This window comes from Pseudorasbora parva, chromosome 16 (assembly GCF_024679245.1).
Source record: "Pseudorasbora parva isolate DD20220531a chromosome 16, ASM2467924v1, whole genome shotgun sequence".
In the NCBI taxonomy this organism is placed as follows: domain Eukaryota; kingdom Metazoa; phylum Chordata; class Actinopteri; order Cypriniformes; family Gobionidae; genus Pseudorasbora; species Pseudorasbora parva.
The window spans coordinates 10683168-10703344 of record NC_090187.1 but is presented as its reverse complement, the minus strand read 5'-3'; the positions used below and the strand labels follow the sequence as shown (position 1 = coordinate 10703344).

Genomic DNA, 20177 nt, shown 5'->3' with positions numbered 1-20177 from the left:
AACATATAATATTAACAAATGATATATTTGTTTTCCTGTATACACAGAAGCGACTTGTAGACGTGGGAGGGTTTCTATAAACAATGCAAGTTTGACCTGGAGCGACTTATTTTCAAAAAAATATGGCAATATAGTGTTCATTAAAGATTCAATTTCACAACCTCAAACCTCAAATCCAGTGACTAGTTCTTGAAAGCATTCTTTGCAGCAGCCTGGGAACTGGTGCAAACATGCACCCCAACGCCCGTAAATTGATTGGAGCTGGCAAATGTAACAATTTTTGCATGCAATGCGCATCTTACATTCTGTGAACGGTCCGAGATTATTGTACAACAACTGCATTGCTGTAAGACCCATTACTGAGCGGTTAATACAGATCACACACACAGAGCCCCTCGTGATGAGATGCTGAAATTAAGCTGATTAGTGTTTGCACTGGCCCAACAGCACCGGCCCCCATTGGCCCTCGGGAACCCCGGCCACATCTCTCTCCCACTTCTGCCTGCAGTTCGATAAGGGGGAGAGAAAATGAGCTTATCAAAAATAATGGATTGTCTCAAACAAAGTCAACATGGAGTGCGATAGGACAGGATGTTCAGAGAGAGAGAAAGAGGGCATAGGGTACCATTCAGCTAGCGAATATCGGTTTTCCTCGCCCTAGCAAGGAGAAACTGATGAGATGCAAGAGGACAGACACACACGCACGCATGCACGCAATCAATGCAGCAAGCACGCTACGACCTGTGTGAGAGGAATATTAGCCAGGCAGGTTCAGCCCGCAGGCGCCCGTATGCACGCGCTACAGCCATTAGAGTCCAAACAGAAGGAAATATGGGAGTGACACGCCAGGACACACACTAAACAGAGTGTTAAAAAATCAAACATCCCCTCACATGCTGCTGCGCCGAACCTCGGCAGATGGTTGCAAACATTCAGCGGGACAGAACAAGCGTTCTCTGCGCTATGGCAGCCATCCACGTCTGGACCGAAACACAGCACGATGGCGTTCTCAGGGCAGGGCTGTGTAATGAATAATTAAAAAGCAGAGTTTGGCACCTTGCAGGAGAGAGAGGGAAGGTTGGGACGTCCTTTATATGGCCGTGTGTGTACCAGAGGCAGCGTACGCCAAGAGGTCAACCCTCATATTATACAGTACACCACAGCCAGACACAGATGGACGAACGAGAGAGAGAGAGGGGGAGAGTGTTGGTTACTGTAGTGACAGATGGTTTGTACACACTTTCTATCAACAAAAAAAAACTTTGAATAATTTGCCAAACCCTTAACTGTACTGAGAAATTACAGACCTTTAATATAATTAACCACTATAACATTTTTTTTGTAGGCATAGGCAAAGACCTTACAAAACAAAAATATATTGCAGTATATTGGAAAATATCATGTTATACATTAGGCAATATATTCACATATATGGGATTTAACATTTATATTTCCAATAGATTTTGCAATCATTTGTATATTTTGCAATATATAACATGAATATATGATATATTGTATAATATCATCAATATATTATTCCATATATTTACAAAACAAATTATCACATATTTCAAGTAATATATTGGTAAATATATTTCCCTTTCGTAAGGGAAGTCTAACATCCAAAATCTAATTTCTCCCAACTTTATAGTATGTGGAAAAATAAGTATGTGATTAAAAACAAAAAGTATTCGCAAGTGAAAACTACCTGGATTAGCTACTTCGGTAACACGTTACAATAAGGGTGCACTAATATGCATTAATTCATGCTTAACTAATGCACAGATAATCATAAGAAATGAGATCATGACTATTAACTAATTAATTAAGTAATATATATGTGGTTATTGGTTTTTAATTAATTTTGAATTAGTTAAAGGAAGTGTATGTGAGATTGTGGCCAAAACTGGTACTGCAATCACTATCCCCTCTCCTCCTCCACCCTGACTCGAAGTTGCCAGATAGGCTGCAGGATCCAGCAGGAAGCTGGAGCTGTGGTAACTAGAGAAGAGCTGGCAACCCAGATGCCGAAACAATACTGACTTCGTGATTGGTCGATAGGTGGAGGGTGGCGCTTCAGGCCAAAACACAACATGTCAACATCAACATCAGTTGAGGGCTGCCACAACAACTTTTAAATGACAATATCCTGGCCAGACTACTGTAGTCAGTGATATAATTTGAAATTAACATGATTTATGAATGTCTAGTGACATATCAGGGCCATTTTATGATTAATTGAAATACATTTCTTACATATAGTTACTTTAATAGTAATGTGACCCAACAAGTTAAGTCATAACATAATGATACCTTTATAAATCATTAGCTAATGATTAATTAAAGCAGACAACTGGAAGTTGAAATGCATGGCTTTGACCCGTTGTGGTAATTAACACATTGATTTACATTATTAGTTAATATAATACATGAGTTAGGAATTAATACATTATGACACGTTTAACTAATAACTATTTAATGATTACTTAATTTATTAATAATGTAGAATTGTCATTAGTTGCTGATGCAGTAATCATTAATAAATGGGTTAGTTCACCATTAACTCATGGTTATCTGTGCATTAGTTAAGCATGAATTAATGCATATTAGTGCACCCTTATTGTAAAGTGTTACCGCTACTTCTCCTGATATGACACACCTGTAGACTGAACACATAATACGCATGCACATGATGTCAACGTTTCCGCAAATTCACATTTTGCTATTTACAATACACAAAAACGTGCACTATGAAACCTGTTTTCAAAAGTTACCATTTTCAGGCCCCCAAAACGCATAAAAAGTTTTCCATTTTTAGTGTCATGCAAATGGCACCTAAAAAATGATAAGACAAATTACAATAAAACATGGTAAACATTTTATATGACACACCAAATAGGACATCATCTACTAAATAAAAATTGCTGGTGAGATATTCAGTATGAAAAATACATAGGAATTCATAATGTCTGCCAAAAACGAATGTCGTGTTAGTAGTAGGTTTTTTGTTGTTGTTGTTTGTTTGTTTGCTTGTTTTTTGCATGTAAGATTGAATCATAGAGTTATCAACATCTATTAAAATGCTAAACAGATATGGTCCATTTTGATTTGATGTTGACTTTAGACACCCAGTTATTTCTCCTAGAAAGTTCAGTAAACTGAGAGCACATTGAGACATTTGCTTAGGTCCCCTGTTTTTCTGATTTTTCTAAAGAGAAAAGACTACAATCTAGTGACTCTTCTAAATTCCCAAGAGAAAACAAAACAGTGTTTTTATTGTAATGTTTGCTCTGTTTTATTGCTGTATGTCATTTTAAATCTCCATAAGAATTTTAGGAGGAGCGTCTGAGACATGATACTTAAAGGGGCAATTTACCCAAAAAGTTCACTAATCCTCATGTCATTCTAAAACTGTATGATCTTTTTTCTTCTATAAAACACAAAAGAAAATATTCTGAAGAATGTTGGTAACCAAACAGTTTTGGTGAACATTGACTTGCATTGGATGGACAAATGTTTAGCAAAATAACAGGTATGGAACAACATGAGGGTGAGTAAATCCTTTTGGGTGGACAATCCTTTCCGGTAGCATGTACCTTTAAAAGCATAACTGAGAACTCAATTAATTTTCTTTATCTATGAAAGGGTCTCTGAGCAATACAAATTTCCTCTGGGAATGGCAATTTACTGCAGGAAGAATGTATAAGCCTTTACCATGAAGCCCTGAGGAATTACAAGCTTTTATTGTAGCAGAGACATCAGATGAAATCAAAATATGTATTTCCTTTCATTTACTGCTCTCAAAGAGTTATAGGCGCGTCTTTGATGGTGTATACTTACTACTAGACCCATATTGCATTTGTAGCCTTTGAAAATGTAAAACAAACAAGAAAAAAAGGTTAAAGATAATGCTTGTGGATTTATTTGGCTTGAGATTGTTTTGGCAAGTTAGCGAGAGTCAAGTCTTTCTGGTTGAGTTAAATGAAAGAATCAAAGCTGATGCTCCTAACCAGAGAATTATATTCAGGTCAAAGACAAGCAAATGCTGGGTCGGTTTCCCGCCCACTCTCTTGTTGTTTACGAACCAGGGCCTCCTCATTGTGCTCTAGCAGAATTTGATGCATATTAACATACAAAACTCAAAATCATGGGAAGGGGTTATTGGGGCAATCAGAGAAACTTTCGGAAGTTGTAAAGCTCCTTCAGAATCTTCACAAAACAACGTTTTTCCCCTCTGAATTCGGCACCCAGGGCTCGTCTTTCTGCCAGTGACCCCAAAGCTGATCCCAGAGCAGGGCTGAAAGAACGCATTGAGTGGGTGAGGGGCCCTGAGCGGCCATCTCAGGATCAGTCTGACAGGGTCAGGAGCAAAACTGCCCCCTCTCCTCGCCACACTAGACGTAGCGCTAAACAAGTTACACAAAAGCTGGGGCAGACAATACTGAACCACTCCTACGGACTTCCTACATCTTGGTTGTGATTAGGATAGAAAGCCACATTGCAAAAGCTGTTGCCTTGAAAAAGCTAACCTTCCTTCTTCTCCTTGAATTGAAAGAGATAGTTCAGCCAAAAATGACATTTTATGTTTATCTGCTTACCCCCAGGGCATCCAAGATATGGGTGACTTTGTTTCTTCAGTAGAAAACAAATTAAGATTTTTAACTCTAACTGTTGCAGTCTGTCAGTCGTATAATGTGAATGGTAACAAAATATATGAGTTAAAAAAAAAAAACATGCACAGAGAAATCCATATTAAACCCTGCGGCTCGTGGTGACACAATGATGTCTTAAGACACGAAACGATCGGTTTGTGAAAGAAACCAAACATGTCCAACAGCCTTCTCTATATCTCTACGCCATATTGTGTACATTGACCTCTCTCACCAGAAGTGATTGTGCATGAAGGCTGTTGGACATGGTGTATTTGAGGTGAAAAATTATGTGAATACTCTTCTGTTTCTCACATAAACCAATCGTTTCGTGTGTTTTTTTATTCACATAGATGCATGTTACCATTCACATTCATTATACGACTGACAGACTGCAACGGTTGGAGTGATAAATCTTAATTTGTGTTCTACACTGTAAAAAAAGGCTAACTTTTAACGTTTGCAGTACAATCGACTGGGATGTTTAAGATATTTCAACTTAAATTATGTTAAACTGACTTTAAAAAATGAGTTACATCTTGTATAACTACACTCTAAAAGATGCTGGGTTAAAAACAACCCAAGTTGGGTTGAAAATGCACCAACCCAACAATTGGGTTGTTTTAACCCAATGGTTGAGTTGTTCTTACCCAGCAATTGGGTTGTCTTAAGCAACATTTAACCCAACCACTGGGTTAAAACAACTCAACCATTGGGTTAAAACAACCCAATTGTTGGGTTGGTGCATTTTCAACCCAACTTGGGTTGTTTTTAACCCAGCATTTTTTAGAGTATAATAAAAAAAGTTTAACATTTCTTAACTTATTTTGATGAGTTAAAACAATGTAAAAACATATGTTGTCATAACTCATTTAACATGTCATTTTTTACAGTGTACTGAAAAAACAAAGTCACCTATATCTAATGCCCTGGGGTTAAGCAGATAAACATTACATTTTCGTGTTTGGGTGAACAAGTCTAACGACTTCTAGAGATTTAAAGCTACCTGGATCAGACCTTCAGGCTGCTTTATTTTCTATATGATCTAGATGAAGTTTCTACTATATGGTCATCTGGTTTTCCCAAAATTATCAAAAACTGTTCAAATTCCAACTGTCATAAATTAAAATATAAACACAAAACAACCCCACTCTCTCTCTCTCACCCTAGCAACCACTTAGAACACCTTAGCAACTGCCTAGCAATCTGTTTGTCTGATAGACTGCATGGGCTTTAAAACTTCAAGCTTTTAAAACTACTTCAAACATTCATACCAAAGTTTGCCATGGAAACTTTTTAGATTTGATTTTTAAAGACCAAAGGAAATAAAAATAGATTTTTTTGTGGCTTTCCATCTGTGCTAGTTTATATGATAGTTGCATTTAAAACTTAAAAGTTATTTTCTTCATGGAAAATCAGACAAAAATACTGCTGATTCATCTTCTCTGCTGGAGAATATAATTTCCCCCCAATATAATATTGGAAACATCCATTCCCCATCAATTCTAAATACCACCTGCCTCTGACATCATGGCTATGAAGTAATCTGAAAACTGATTCATGGTCTTTAAACGTGTCTTGTCATTTACGGTATATACATAAAGTCTCTGGGTTACTTTCAAAAGGAATATTCTCAGGCAGAAACTTGCAGGCTAAACTGTACGAATGCTAATGGCAAAACTTGTGCTACGCTGAGACTGACATTTGTTCGTTCATTTACAGGTACTCTGAGAGCGTTTGCCTGCAGTTTCGGTAAGTACTTATCCATAGATCTTTTTTCTGTGCCGTTTCATAAGTGCCACAATATGCCTCTAACGTCTCATCAAACGCGCTAAGCGTTCCATTCGCTTCAAATCCCGACAGGAGCCCACACAGTTTCTCCCTGTAGTGCTGGCCTGCTTTCAGAGCCAAACCATCCTCATTCAAGTCCGCTCCCACTTCCTCTCTCTCCCCGAACAGCAGAAATCCCTTTTTGTCTTTCACTCAAAGTGGACTCTAATCCGTTTATTAGCCTGAAAGCTATTGGGACGTGAAGACAAACCACATGATTCCTCTGCCCTGCTCCTCTCTCCGTCCCCCCCTCGGGAGGAGAGCCTCGCCTCATACTAACAGCTAGCATGATTTATACTTCTGTCGGCTCCTGCTATCTCCCCTAACACCTCGTAATGTGTCCCTCTTGCTGTGCCGCCCTGGCCAGGCTAAACAGCTAAACGACTGACAGTGAAAAAGCACTGCTGGGTCGGACAAGGCAAACCCCGTCATGTCCTTTACTCTTCTAATTAACAACTATTGCTCTCAATTACCAACACACACACCGATTCTACTGCCAATGGCTCAAACACACATTCTTTCATATTTTCTGCAGCACATAGCAACAATGGCGTTTAAGACCTCATGAATTAGTTTTCTGTGGATTTTCTATTCCAAAAGGAAGTTTTGGGCATATTACGTCTCACAGCTGCAGACATGATTTGCTACTTGCTATCTGGACATTTTCATAAAGAAATGCCGATATTTTCACAGATTAACAGTCTGGACGAGACAACGCTTGCTGTTGAAAGTCAGAACAATCTGCAGATTCGACTTGGCAGATTCCATAGAAATGTGTATAGTGTATGATGGGCACAGAATGTTTAGCTTCAGACTATATAATTCTATTCAGTCTGAGGATATAAAACATGCTTGATATTTCGAGCTGATTTCAAAACACATTTTGTTTTCATTCGGATCTGGAACATGCATATGCATTTAAGAGACGGCATTTCTCTAAGCATGATTTTAACTGAAGATGCAAAATCTATGATGCAATTGTTGTCATATTTTGTTAAAATATGTTAATAAAAAAAAAAAAAAAAAAATATATATATATATATATATATATATATATATATATATATATATATATATATATATATATATATATATATATTTCATCATGAATATATTCACAAATGAGCACTTTTTTGTGAATTTTGAAGCCTAGTCAATTAGAATTTGAATCAGAAAAATTTGCAAAAGCATGATTATAAACAGAAGATGAGTTCTGTGTTCGTATGATGACATTTAATGTTCCTGAAAACCTTTGTAGTCCCTTTTAGCCTCTTATTTGCAAACACATTTTTAAAAATAAGTAAAATTAAAAATTAATTGAGAATCATAAAGGTGATTGAACTGATGTACTTTATGTTGTAGAATAAAATGTGGAAAATCATGCTTTTAACTATGTTCCTTATTTTAGACATTTACCCCCCAAAAAATCCCAAAAGTGCTACAATGCTAACTCATGTCTGGGTTTGGCCTACAAAAAGATGTCATCCCTGCTGCCCAGGTACTTTCCAAAATGGTGACCTGAACAAGCCCACTTGCAGCCATAGCCTTCCTGCAAACCAGTTGGCGGAGAATGTTACGCCAACTTATTAATATTCATGAGCCAAGCATGCTGAAGGTTATTGCTGCTGCGGAGCAAGTACGGGACTTGCTACTGTCAATTCATACACAACACGCTGATGTGAGCAAGTAAGAAATGCTGCTGCTGTACAATAGGGCATACATGAATTACCCGTAGCAGATCTATACAGCTGGAGCTGGGAAAGGCAGATGGTTTCTGAAAATGCGCTGCACTGAGGCAAATGCTACCCGAGTATTTGAAGGTTAAGCATACAAGCTTATTGGCTACTGATACAGCAGGAACCAATCATCTGTGCCCTATATATGATGATGTGATGAAGAACAGGTAGTTACAGGCCCTATTAGCCTGCACCATCTAGAGTTTCATGACTTTGTATTTAAGAAAATCAATGTTTTATTATGCAGAACTGGCTGATTTTTATTTTTATTTTTATTTTTTTACTCATAGATTTTAATAGCTCTAAACTTGATTCATATATTTAATTTAAAATCATGTAATCTAAACTTAAATATTTTTAGTAGTGGAAACTTCAGTAAACATTAACTTGCTAATTTGTAATGCAATGCTATTATAGCCATAGTATAGCACAAACATTTCTAAAAGTGTATAGAACATCTGTTTTCAAACTAGCACTTGGTAACAACACCCCCACAAAAAAATGCCACATAACAGAAATTTCTAAATATTAAAAACTACTAAATATCCCATTTAACATTTATTTTACGTCCACACACACACACACACACACACACACACACACACACACACACACACACACACACACACACACACACACACATACACACACACACACGCACACATTATATAACCCTTCATATAGCATTTACTCTCCCTTTCGACTGCAATGGCAAAGCATGCTGTGAAATAGACATCCCAGCCCAGTTTCAGTTGTATTTGTTTGTCTAAATTAAAAGAAACAAGTCCATAAAACTCAACATAATTAACCAATTCACATGACTTAAAATGTGTCAGTTTTGTGAACTCAAGAGAAAAAGAAAGTTATAAATCCATTTGATTGAACTAATTTGCTTAATTTCAGTTTACCCTACTCAATTCAATTAAATATATTGAGCATTAAGTTTTACTGCAGCCAAGATCTTCAGCACCCATTCCTCCCCCCACCCCCTCTCTGAACGCTGCAGGGTGAACATTCTGAGATACGTGAGCCAAAATAATACAGCACTCACTGTAAATATTTACTATTATATATTAGACAGTCTGGCCAGTGCCCCCCAGTCCAACATTAATCATCATTCATCTATCAAATTGAATTACGACTGAATGATCAATACTGACACAGGTGCCAGATCTTATTTACCACAGAAAAGAGAGCGAGAGAGAGAAAGAGAGGGAGAAATAAAGGACCTCCTTTGTTAAGACAGGAGCACAATATGTCTGCTTGCTAAAGTCTCTGACTGTAATGCTTATTCTGATAGGAGTAACCAGACAGGGATTCTTTGTCAAATAAACCAATTGTTCAAATGGGAACAGATGAAAAGATCTATTCAATGTCCTTTGATATCCAATTTCAACTGTTGAAACAATAAATCATAAAACAAATATATTTTTCTATCTACTTGTAAAGGTTTCATAAAATTATACACTCATTTTCACTGAAGGCATATTTTCTCATGGCATATAATAAATGATTCCTGAAAAACGAATGAATCAATTCAAGAAGAAAACGCAACATGAGGCAAAGCTACTGATCTCCACACGCATATTGATGTGTACAATACATGTGCCTAAATAGATGAATCACAATTACCCTCCCTAGCATCAAAAGTGTTTTGCCATGCAACATGAACACAATTACATTGTACCTAAAATTCATTCATCCGTTAACTCATTTAGATGTAAGAATATAGTAGTTAACCCTTCAAGGGATAGTTCAGCTGAAAATGAAAATTAGTCCATGATTTACTCACCCTCAAGCCATATGCGTAAATGACATTCTTCTTTCAGATGAATACAATTGAAATTATATTTTAAAAATGTCCTCCTTCCAAGCCTTATAATGGTAGTGAATGGCTGTCTCTTTGAAGTCCATAAAAGTGAATCCCTCCATCGTAAAAGTGCTTCACACAGCTCCGGCGGGTTAATAAATGCCTTCTGAAGCAAAGTGATGAGCTTGTGTAAGAAAGATTTCCATATTTTAAACTTTACTGTAATCTCTAAATTCCGCTAGCTGTCGTACGCAAGTTCACAAGAGACTGGCGTTCCAGCATATGACGTATGACGCAGATGTAGCGTACATTTTGGTGATGGACGCGGAAGGGCAGAGGTTAGAGCAAAACAAAACTTGGTTCTTGCTAGAAGTAGCATATTCTCACCGGAGCGTCCTACGTTACATGCTGGAACACCAGTCTCCATGAACTTACGTATGAAAGTTAGTGGAAGATCACAGTGTGCAAAGTTTTAAATATGAATATTTTTCTTACACAAACTCATGGTTTCGCTTCAGAAGGCATTTATTAACCTGCCAGAGCTGTGTGGTCCAATTGCATGATGGTCATATGCAGTTTTATGGACTTTTATGGCACATTCACTGCCATTTTAAAGCTTAGAAACATCAGGATATTTATTATTATCAATGTATATTATCAATGTGACTCTGATTGTGTTCATCAGAAAGAAGAAAGTCATATCTACACTGCAAAAAATGCTTTTCGTACTTAGTATTTTTGTCTTGTTTCTAGTCTAAACATCTAAAAATTCTTAAAATAAGAGAGACAAGCAAACAATATTAACTTGTTTTGGGAAGAAAAAAAAACTCAAAATTGAGTGAGCTTTGGCTTAAAATAAGCAAAATAATCTGCCAATGGGGTAAGCAAAATAATCTTTATTCCAACAGAAAACAAGATTATTTTATTTACCCCATTGGCAGATTATTTAGCGTATTTTAAGCAAAAACTCTCTTAATTTTAAGTTATTTTTCTCAAAATAAGACAATTACTTTTGCTTGTTTAGTAAATACTTCTTAATGTAAGATTATTTTAGATATTTTGACTAGAAACAAGACAAAAAGACTAAGTAAGAAAAGCATTTTTTTTTCTTGCAGTGTAGGATGATTTGAGGGTGATTAAATCATGGATTAATAATCATTTTTGTGTGTACTATCACTTTTAATGCATAAATATTGCGCCAACTATTATTACATATTCGGGTCTTTAGCAACCCAGATCTATATCTAGCATGGTTGGATCTCTACCTGTCGTGATAATACAAACTCTCCTGATATTGGAGTAACAAATACAGAATAATATATTGTTACCTTTTGGATCTTGGAAGCATTCAGTTCATTGTGTGCAGTTGATTTTCATTACTATTTTACTAAAAAAAAGAAAATATTTGTGTGTGTGTGTGCGTGCGTGCGTGCGTGTGTGTGTGTGTGTGTGTGTGTGTGTGTGTGTGTGTGTTACAGAATTGATTTGCATTATATTACAAAATTGTAAGTGAAATGTACTTTTGTTATTAAAATGATAAAAAATGTTCCACATTTGCAAAAAAAAAAAAAAAAAAAACACTTTTTTGTTTGATTTATATAATTCTAAACTCAATACACTCTGCAAGACCTAGCACTTATCTGAGGCAATATAATAAGTACTATCAAAGTACATCCACTAAACGCATACACACTCTATCTAACATATCAATTCATACCACCACTCACAGTAATAACAGCTCTGACTAACTGCAGTCAGGGAAGTGAATGAATGAGTGACAGATATGTCTCTTGGCTAATGTTAAGTGAAGCTTCACTATAATAAAAGGCTTAAGACAAGCATTTCTGAAAGTAACCAAGTAACACGCCTGTCTCCGGGAAAACAATTAGTGTTTACTAGGACTAAGCAAGCTAGGATTAAGTCTAAAACAGATCAGGCAGCTGCGTGTCTTGCATCCAGCAGACCTGTATGATGGATTTAAGACCTGAAGTCCCAAGGGCAAAGAAGGCAGCATTTCTGTTGTCAAACCCTAATATGACATTGTGTCAGGTGCAAATATTTTATCCTTTAACATTAACGTTTCATCTGAAGTGACCTACAATGTTCCATTTCACAGACAGCCCCACTGGAGTAATGCATGTTTAGTTGTCTAGTTTTCTTTTGCATAATGGGGGCTTGCAAACCAAACATGTATACATTTTTTTAAAGCCACCCTATAGCTTTGTATGAGAAATTGACATTTAACATTTTATGACATTTAAATTATTCAGTGTAAAAATTGCCCCTTATCCCTGTGCTGTAGCTTTGAAATATCATCCATTTCAGATATGGAGCATCAAGATATGGAAGATGTGTCAACTCCATAACTCTTTTGTCCCTATAGGTCACCTTTACTTATTATTGTCCATTAAGCTACTAACATAGTTACCTAATACTATAATCACAAATGGAAAGCTCAAAAATCCAATGCATACAAGCAACGCACACATTCACACACATATATATAAAAAAACTGGCTATTAAATCGTAACATTATATAAGGGATGTTATATAAGGACAACAGACTACTAAAAATAAAGTCTCTTTTGGCCTGGCCTTATATACATACAGTAGGGCAGTGAAAAATTCAAAAGATAATAGGGGCTCAAAAATTAAAACAGTTATGCAACTTCTTGGTGTGCATAAATCCATGAACTCTTCAACTGTTGCCCTAAAGTGGGGCGTTAGATCCCTTCATCTGACTCTGTGAGGAGCGAAACAACATCACTGCATATTTTTATCCAACAATGCCTCCTCTCTGGGTCAGGGCTTCACGAGTAAAGCCAAGCAGGGAAATATTTGTGTATAAAAACCTACTGCTGTGTGTGTGTGTGTGTGTGTGTGTGTGTGTGTGTGTGTGTGTGTGTGTGTGTGTGTGTGTGTGTGTGTGTGTGTGTGTGTGTGTGTGTGTGTGTGTGTGTGTGTGTGTGTGTGTGTGTGAGATTATTACCTTTCTCCGTTTGCGGGATTATTACCCTTTTGGCCCTGCGCTCTACCGGGCCCCGGTAATCTAAACAAACAGAGCAGACATTCTGGGGGGCTTGAAGCTAATGTAGAAACACTATCCTCAAGCTCTCCAACTGCATTTGTGGTGCTGGTCACTCGATGGGCTCAGTCGCTGCAATCAAACTGCCCTGGTAGAGCCGTGAGTCTCTCCTTATTAGCAAGCCTGACAACACACCGTAGACAGAGCGGAGGGGATTAGACTGGACTCCTGAGAGGACAGATAGAAGCGCTCATGGACCGGTCGTACATGTGTACAGAACTCTCTGTGGGTTTTAAAGAAGGATATGAGCAGTGCCATACTGGCTGTGACTCAAACTCAGCCTGAGAGATAAAGAGACAGAGAGATGTCCTTACGTAAATGTTTCGGGTTCTGCAATATTTATGGCTTAAGGTGGAGGGTTAACCAACACTAGGCTAAATAATCCCTATTAATGCAACCCACCTACTAAAACAGTGATATTAAAAGATCAAACTCTTTTTCAATGGAAAAAACACTTGACGAGAATCCTCATGTTGCATTAATATTCTGTGTTTTATTTTACAAAATATGCATAATCAATACGGTGTATATATATCACTGTCTTACTACATTAGAGCTTACATCAAACCTGGTAAAACGGCTTTTTGACAGGGAAAATGGACAAAAGCCATGTTCTGCCCTCCAGGTTGCATGAAAATATGAATTGGAAATATGAATTAAAAATATGAACACACACACGCACACACACTAACAATTATTATCCTGGATTATCCCTAGATAACTTTTGATTCACTATGCATTTGTGTTGTTTACATTATGTGCACTTTAGTGTTGGTTAACCCTCCACCTATATGATCAACCCTTTAATTCTAACAGTCTTTCTGCATAGTTAATCTGTTACCCTAAAGGGGTGCAAAACAACTCGATATAAAATAAAACTCAGATCAACAAATGTTTGATTAACGTTAAACTTTGCTTAATTTAGTCCCTATTGGTACAAGACGTGTGTCCACCAAAGCGTTTTTAGCCAGCTGAAAACATTAGGCGCTCTACTGAAAACGCCTCGCTGTGAGCGCTAGAGAGCGTTTTGGCAGGCAGTGTTTTTTTTCCTCAGTTGAGGCTCTGCTTGTTGTTATGATACGGAAAATCTGCGCAAGTCTTTCTAATTTCACGGATAGTTTGTTCCTGTTTTGATTCTATATAAAATTGCAGATTCAATGTAAAGTATTTGCTCTAGCTTTTGTTTTAAATAATTTTGTTCTATCATTAGGCCGTGTGTCCACCAAAGCATTTTTTCACTCTGCTGGCTGGCGTTTTCAGTTGTTTTCAATGAGAGCGCAGAGTTTGGAGCGCAACGAGCCACTGGGCGAGTATTTTACGCTCAAGCGCTGAGCGCTCAGCGTTTTTAACTGGTCGCCGAGAGTTGAAGAATGTTCAACTTTGAGTAAAACGCAGCGCTCATCACTGTCACTTTTCACGTCATCATGTGGCGGTTGGTCTGTGTTGTATTTGTCCCGCCGCTCCTCCACTGTGATTGGACGGCTGGGTGAACAGTGACAGTGAGGAGTGCTGCGTTTTACAATTTGAACATTCTTCAACTCTCGGCAACCAGTAAAAAATGTTGAGTGCTCAGCGCGTGAGCGTGAAATACTCGCTCAGTGCCTCGGTGCACTCCGGGCGCGCCACTCTCATTCAAAACAATTGAAAACGCTAGCCAGCAGCGTAAAAAAATGCTTTGGTGGAAACACGGCTTAAGTGTTTTTCACATTAAGCGTTTTAAAAACGTCCCGCTGTTTTATTTGAAAGAAAAAAAAAGAATGTTATTTTCTGGGACATAATGTTGTCGATAGAGCTTAACCTGTATTGAACCTGGAACATTACTTTAAAGGCTGGATTATGAACAGTTTGTTGATCCTGGACATAGAGCTGAAGGTCATTGCTGAGAACTACACACACAACTTCGATAACACTGTGGGAGAACTCCGACTTTGCGATAACAGATAACCCATGATTTACCTCAAGGAGCTGACAGCTTTGCCCTGAGAGACAATGCACACATGTACAGACCCGTCTGCAGGAGGCGTGTTGTAGGATGAGAGGGTGGAGTTTGTGTCTTTGCTGACTCCATCTGTTCAGTGTTAAGGCTGACACAGGCATATGCAGGCAGACTGAACCAGAACGAGACTTCATATTGCAAAAAGAGCCTCATCACGCTGTGTGTCATGAGTCACTCTTCCTCTAAATGAGGAACTGAGGTAAAGCACAGGGACTTTCCCAAAAACACACCCATGCTCCCAATTCTTTAATAGCATGAGAGAACCTGTCCTGCTCAGGAAGATATGTTGCCTTAAAACCTTTTTTTTGTTGTTGTTTTTTTTTTTGTTAAAGCGTTCTGTGATGCCTGCCATAAGATTGGATCTACTCCTGAACAGGTGAAGAATATTAGGGATTGTAGCGGGCAAGAGAGAAAGAACTATAAAATATCACAGGAATGCAGGAGAATATGTGGCATGAACTTTACCAAAGACAAACAAAGCAAAGAAAAAAGGTTCATTTGGGTTTGTTTAATGACATTAGGCTCTTGACAATCAGGAGCGGGTAAAAGTTGGACTGCTAATGAGCATGATGTTCAAACTTAAGTTCATAGCCCAGACGGGTGATTCATGAACAGGCAAAATACTGTACTCCTGTATCATCAGTGGGTCATTCACCACATGATTACCCCAGAACTGCACAGCTCTGTGTATTGTAAACCACTTTGGGAAAAAAGTGTCTTGATGAATGACTAATATCATTCAGCAATGATGATACAGCTTGTCGAACATCCTATGGCTTTTATCTGAAAACATCCTGTAGCTTTTGCTCTTCCTAAGCTCTGTTCCAAAACCAAATGAGCTGACTTTTTAAAGCAGCATCGTAAAATGTAACCACTTAAGTAATTGATTTGGGCAACAGTTCAGCAAGCCACACAAATACTGCTTCTCATGCAAACCCACAGCAACGACTCACAATATAAAACAGAGTTTTTTTGCTAGCATATGGCTAAGCTAATACTCTTTTGAGCAAACACAGAACATGCAAATATTTTTTTTTTTTTTTTTTTTTTTTTCATTACATTGATTTTTTTTCAATATGTGAATTCAACAACCCTTTTAACTTCTGTAAAGCAGGGGTTTACAGTTGGGGTATACAATTGGGGAAAGGCAGCAATGCAGAGTTGATTCTGCACTAATTTGATCTAATATTTGATTTTTTTTAAATGTTGTAGATTTAAGTACCAAAGTACTAGGTAATTAAAGGGTTAGTTCAGCCAAAAATAAAATGTATGTCATTGACTAACCCTAATGTCGTTCTACACCCGTAAGACCTCCATTCATCTTCGAAACACAAGATATATATAAGATTTAAGATATTTTATATTAAGTCCGAGAGCTTTTCTGTTCCTTCAATGAAAGTGTATGCACACTATACTGTCCATGTCCAGAAAGGGAATAAAAACATCATCAAAGTGTCCATATGTCACATCAGTTAGTTAATTAGAATCTCTTGAAGCATTGAAAATGCATACATGTCCGGGTTTGTTTTCAATCCTAAAATAAAGATTAGAACGATTATGAATTAGTGTATTGATTCATGATTCAGTTCGTGTGTCAAACTGCCAAACTGCTGAAATCACGTGACGATCCGAATCATGAATCAATACGCTGATTCATAATCGTTTGAATCTTTATTTGAGGTTTGAAAACAAAACCGGAAGAGAAGACAATGCTGAATAAAGTCGTAGTTTTTATTATTTTTAGACCAAAATGTATTTTTGATGCTTCAAGAGATTCTAACTAACCAACTGATGTCCCATAGGGACAATTGATGATGTTTTTATTCCATTTCTGGACATGGACAGTATAGTGTGCATACACTTGCATTCGCTCTCGGATTAAATATAAAATATCTTACGGGTGTGGAACGACATTAGGGTGAGTCATTAATGACATAAATTTCATTTTTGGGTGAACTAACCCTTTAAGGCAAACATTAGGGTTTTAAATAATGGACGAATATGTAAAATTATGGTATTTGGGGTAAAAAGCGCATCTGCTGTGGAGGCAAAAGGCAACATAATAAACATGATAATAAACAGCCGGCTGACTTTTCACACTTTTTTGACATAATTAGTTTCAGATGGTAAATATCATATATAAAATCATATAATATGATATGATATGATATGATAATATCATATATAAAGATAATAGTCATATTTATATTGAAAAAATAATATATATATATAAAAAAATTATATTACTCATATCATATATTAAAATACAGTTTATTGTTACTACTGCTGTTATGGGATCTCCTTCAATGCTTTCAAAATATGTACTTTTTAAAATAATATAGTTTCTGTATTTTTAAAATACATTTTTATGTTAACATATTTTAGTGACAGTATGTTTATTGAATACTTTTTTTTCTTTTTTTTTCTTTTTTTATCAAATATATCAAACATACAAATTTGGCTGAAGTGATCATTTTGAACAAGTATTAACTTAGACATTATCAAAAAACATTATTTTAGCTAAAGTATTTGTATTAATAATGTGTGCCTTTTGCCCCATGCTGTTGAGGGGTAAACGGTCCTCCTCGCCACCTCCTACAGTTATAAGATTTTTAAACAATATAAACCACTTTAATGATTTATTTTCACACAAAATCTGTTGCTCTTTCAATGTTCAATATAAACTTTTTTTTTTTTTTTTATCGTAAACTTTAGGAGTTGTGTGCCTTAGCCCATTTCAAATATACCGAGGGCATCTATTCCTGACCTGAATAAGAGTTTGCTAAAACAATGCCTATAGATCTGCCTGTAGGTAGAATAACACAAGTGACAGAAAAAGTTAAGTTGTTTCATTTTGTTTAAAGATTACAACGAAGGGGGGAAAAAACTATTCTAACTGTTTGGGACATGCTGCCTAGGGAAGCAGCTCACCATGTTTTGGAATAGATCCATAATACAGCCATATGGTAATGGACTTGAATTCCCTTTTCTCCTCGTTTAAACACTATGAGCGAAACAGCTTTTGCGAAGGGGACATAAATTTCTAGTCTTTTGATGCATGACTGTTTGAACTTGCATCTAATTCTGGAGTCATTACAGGTTAAACCAGCAGACTGTTTCTAGCTGCAGGTCTATTCACCTAGCAACCAGATGTCCCTGGCAAAGAGAAGACCTTTATGTGTTACACTCTGACCTCTTACAAAACAAAACATATTTAACCTTCACCTCCTACACACACACAGAGAAAGAAGGACAGTTCTGCTGCTGAGGAGAGGAAACGCAATAGCGAACAAATGCGGTTGTGTGAATGGTACAGGGGCACATTCCCATACAGAGCAATGTGTGTGCCAGCAGGCCAGTGTTCGGAGACAGGAGAGGAGGGGGGGCTGGGATCTTTGCAAACAGTCCATAAAGAGACCCTGCCACCCTCCCGTTCACATGCTAATGAGAGCCACTTTGTGTGGGGGTTAAAAAACTCTCAGGGGTCCGAACAACGTCGATTTAAACCCACAATAGAGCCTCAATTCTCTCGAGAAAAACCCACAATGCTCTCTCTCTGTCTCTTTCGCGCTGATAAAGAGATCAGTATGGATGTGTGGGTGTCAGGGTGCATTAGGCACTGACAGAGTGTGATGTACAGAGATCATAATTCACTCACACACACACACAGTCCCAGAAACCGGTATTGATCAACTGTCCTGAAAAGCAGGCCCCCTCCTTTTTTGACATTTTCTGTGCGGATTTTTGGCAAATTGTTGAGAATGGTTTTAGATGTGGTAAAATGGAGCTGAGTTCGCTGCACTCAAAATTGGTACCTGAATAAATGCTTAAATTAACCAAAACTTCTTAATAAAATATACATTTTGAAACCCTAAAATATGATGACTGCCTTGTGTTGGACAGGCTACCTAAAATATAAAGGCAGCTTTATATTTTCGTATATACAGACCTAATTATATTATTAAAATATAAAAAAATATATAATACAAGCATGACAACTTACTTAAAGGGACAGTTCACTTTAAAATGAAAATTCTGTCATCCTTTACTCACCCTCAAGTTGTTTCAAACCGGTATGAATTTCTTTCTTCAGCTGAACACAAGGGAAGATATTTTGAAGAATGTCAGTAACCAAACAGGAGCCATTGACTTCCATAGTATTTTTTTCCTACTAAGTCAATGGTTTAAGTTAACTGTTTTAATATACCGGTATACCGGTTTGAAACAAACCGGTAAGTATACCGGTTTGAAACAATTTGAGGGTGAGTAAAGGATGACAGATTTTTCATTTTAAAGTGAACTATCCCTTTAAAACTTAAATTCATATAACTTAAATAATATGGTGTCACAATTTAATAAAAAACACATGATACCTGAACGTATACCTGAAAAAATGCTTTATAATAAGTTAAAATATGTTATGCTTTATTATTTGTATCTGAATTCAAATTTATCTTAAATGTTATTTAAAATCAGTTTTTATAAAGACTAGACACCTACAAGAAAGGCATCAATGTGTCCAAATATTTGCTTGCTATGCAATTGAATAAAAATGTCATTTATAAGTTAATCAAAATACAAACACTGTAAAATCCAATAGTTGTTCTTAGAATTTTTAATTAACTTTATTTAATGTCCAATACACTTTTTAAACTTAAAAAAAAATTGTAATCTGAAATATTTGGATTTGTTACTCAGAAAACCAAAGTAAACATTACTTGACTGGTTTGAGTAACATTTTACCAATGCAAAGAAGAAAAAAAAAAGATATAACAAAAAATAAAAAAAAACAGGTGGCCGACCAAAAGGTTGAGGCGGGCCAATTCTTTATAGACGTTTCACTAATTTCCTCCTCCTGCTGTCATCATTCTTTTTAGTTGTATTCACACATTTTCCATCTTGAATGTTATTGACAGTACAACAAAATACTTTGGGAGAGCGTCACATAGGCTGACTTCATAAGCTGAATTTCCTAAAATATCTCACCATTATGGTGATGTGTTCCCTTTGGCTGGACACTTGGAACTTCATTTATATTATTGTAAATTGCTTCCTATTGATGCGGTCCATA

The 20177-nt window shown here is 36.8% G+C and overlaps 1 protein-coding gene across 1 annotated transcript in view; it reads left to right on the top strand.

Moving 5' to 3' along the window:
• The window catches only part of sema6d (semaphorin 6D), a 168146-nt gene that overhangs the window by 103461 nt on the left and 44508 nt on the right, over positions 1–20177 (top strand). The window contains exon 3 of the mRNA XM_067419546.1: positions 6372–6401. The gene's annotated coding sequence lies outside the window, so the exon portion shown is untranslated. The remainder of the gene's footprint in view (positions 1–6371; positions 6402–20177) is intronic.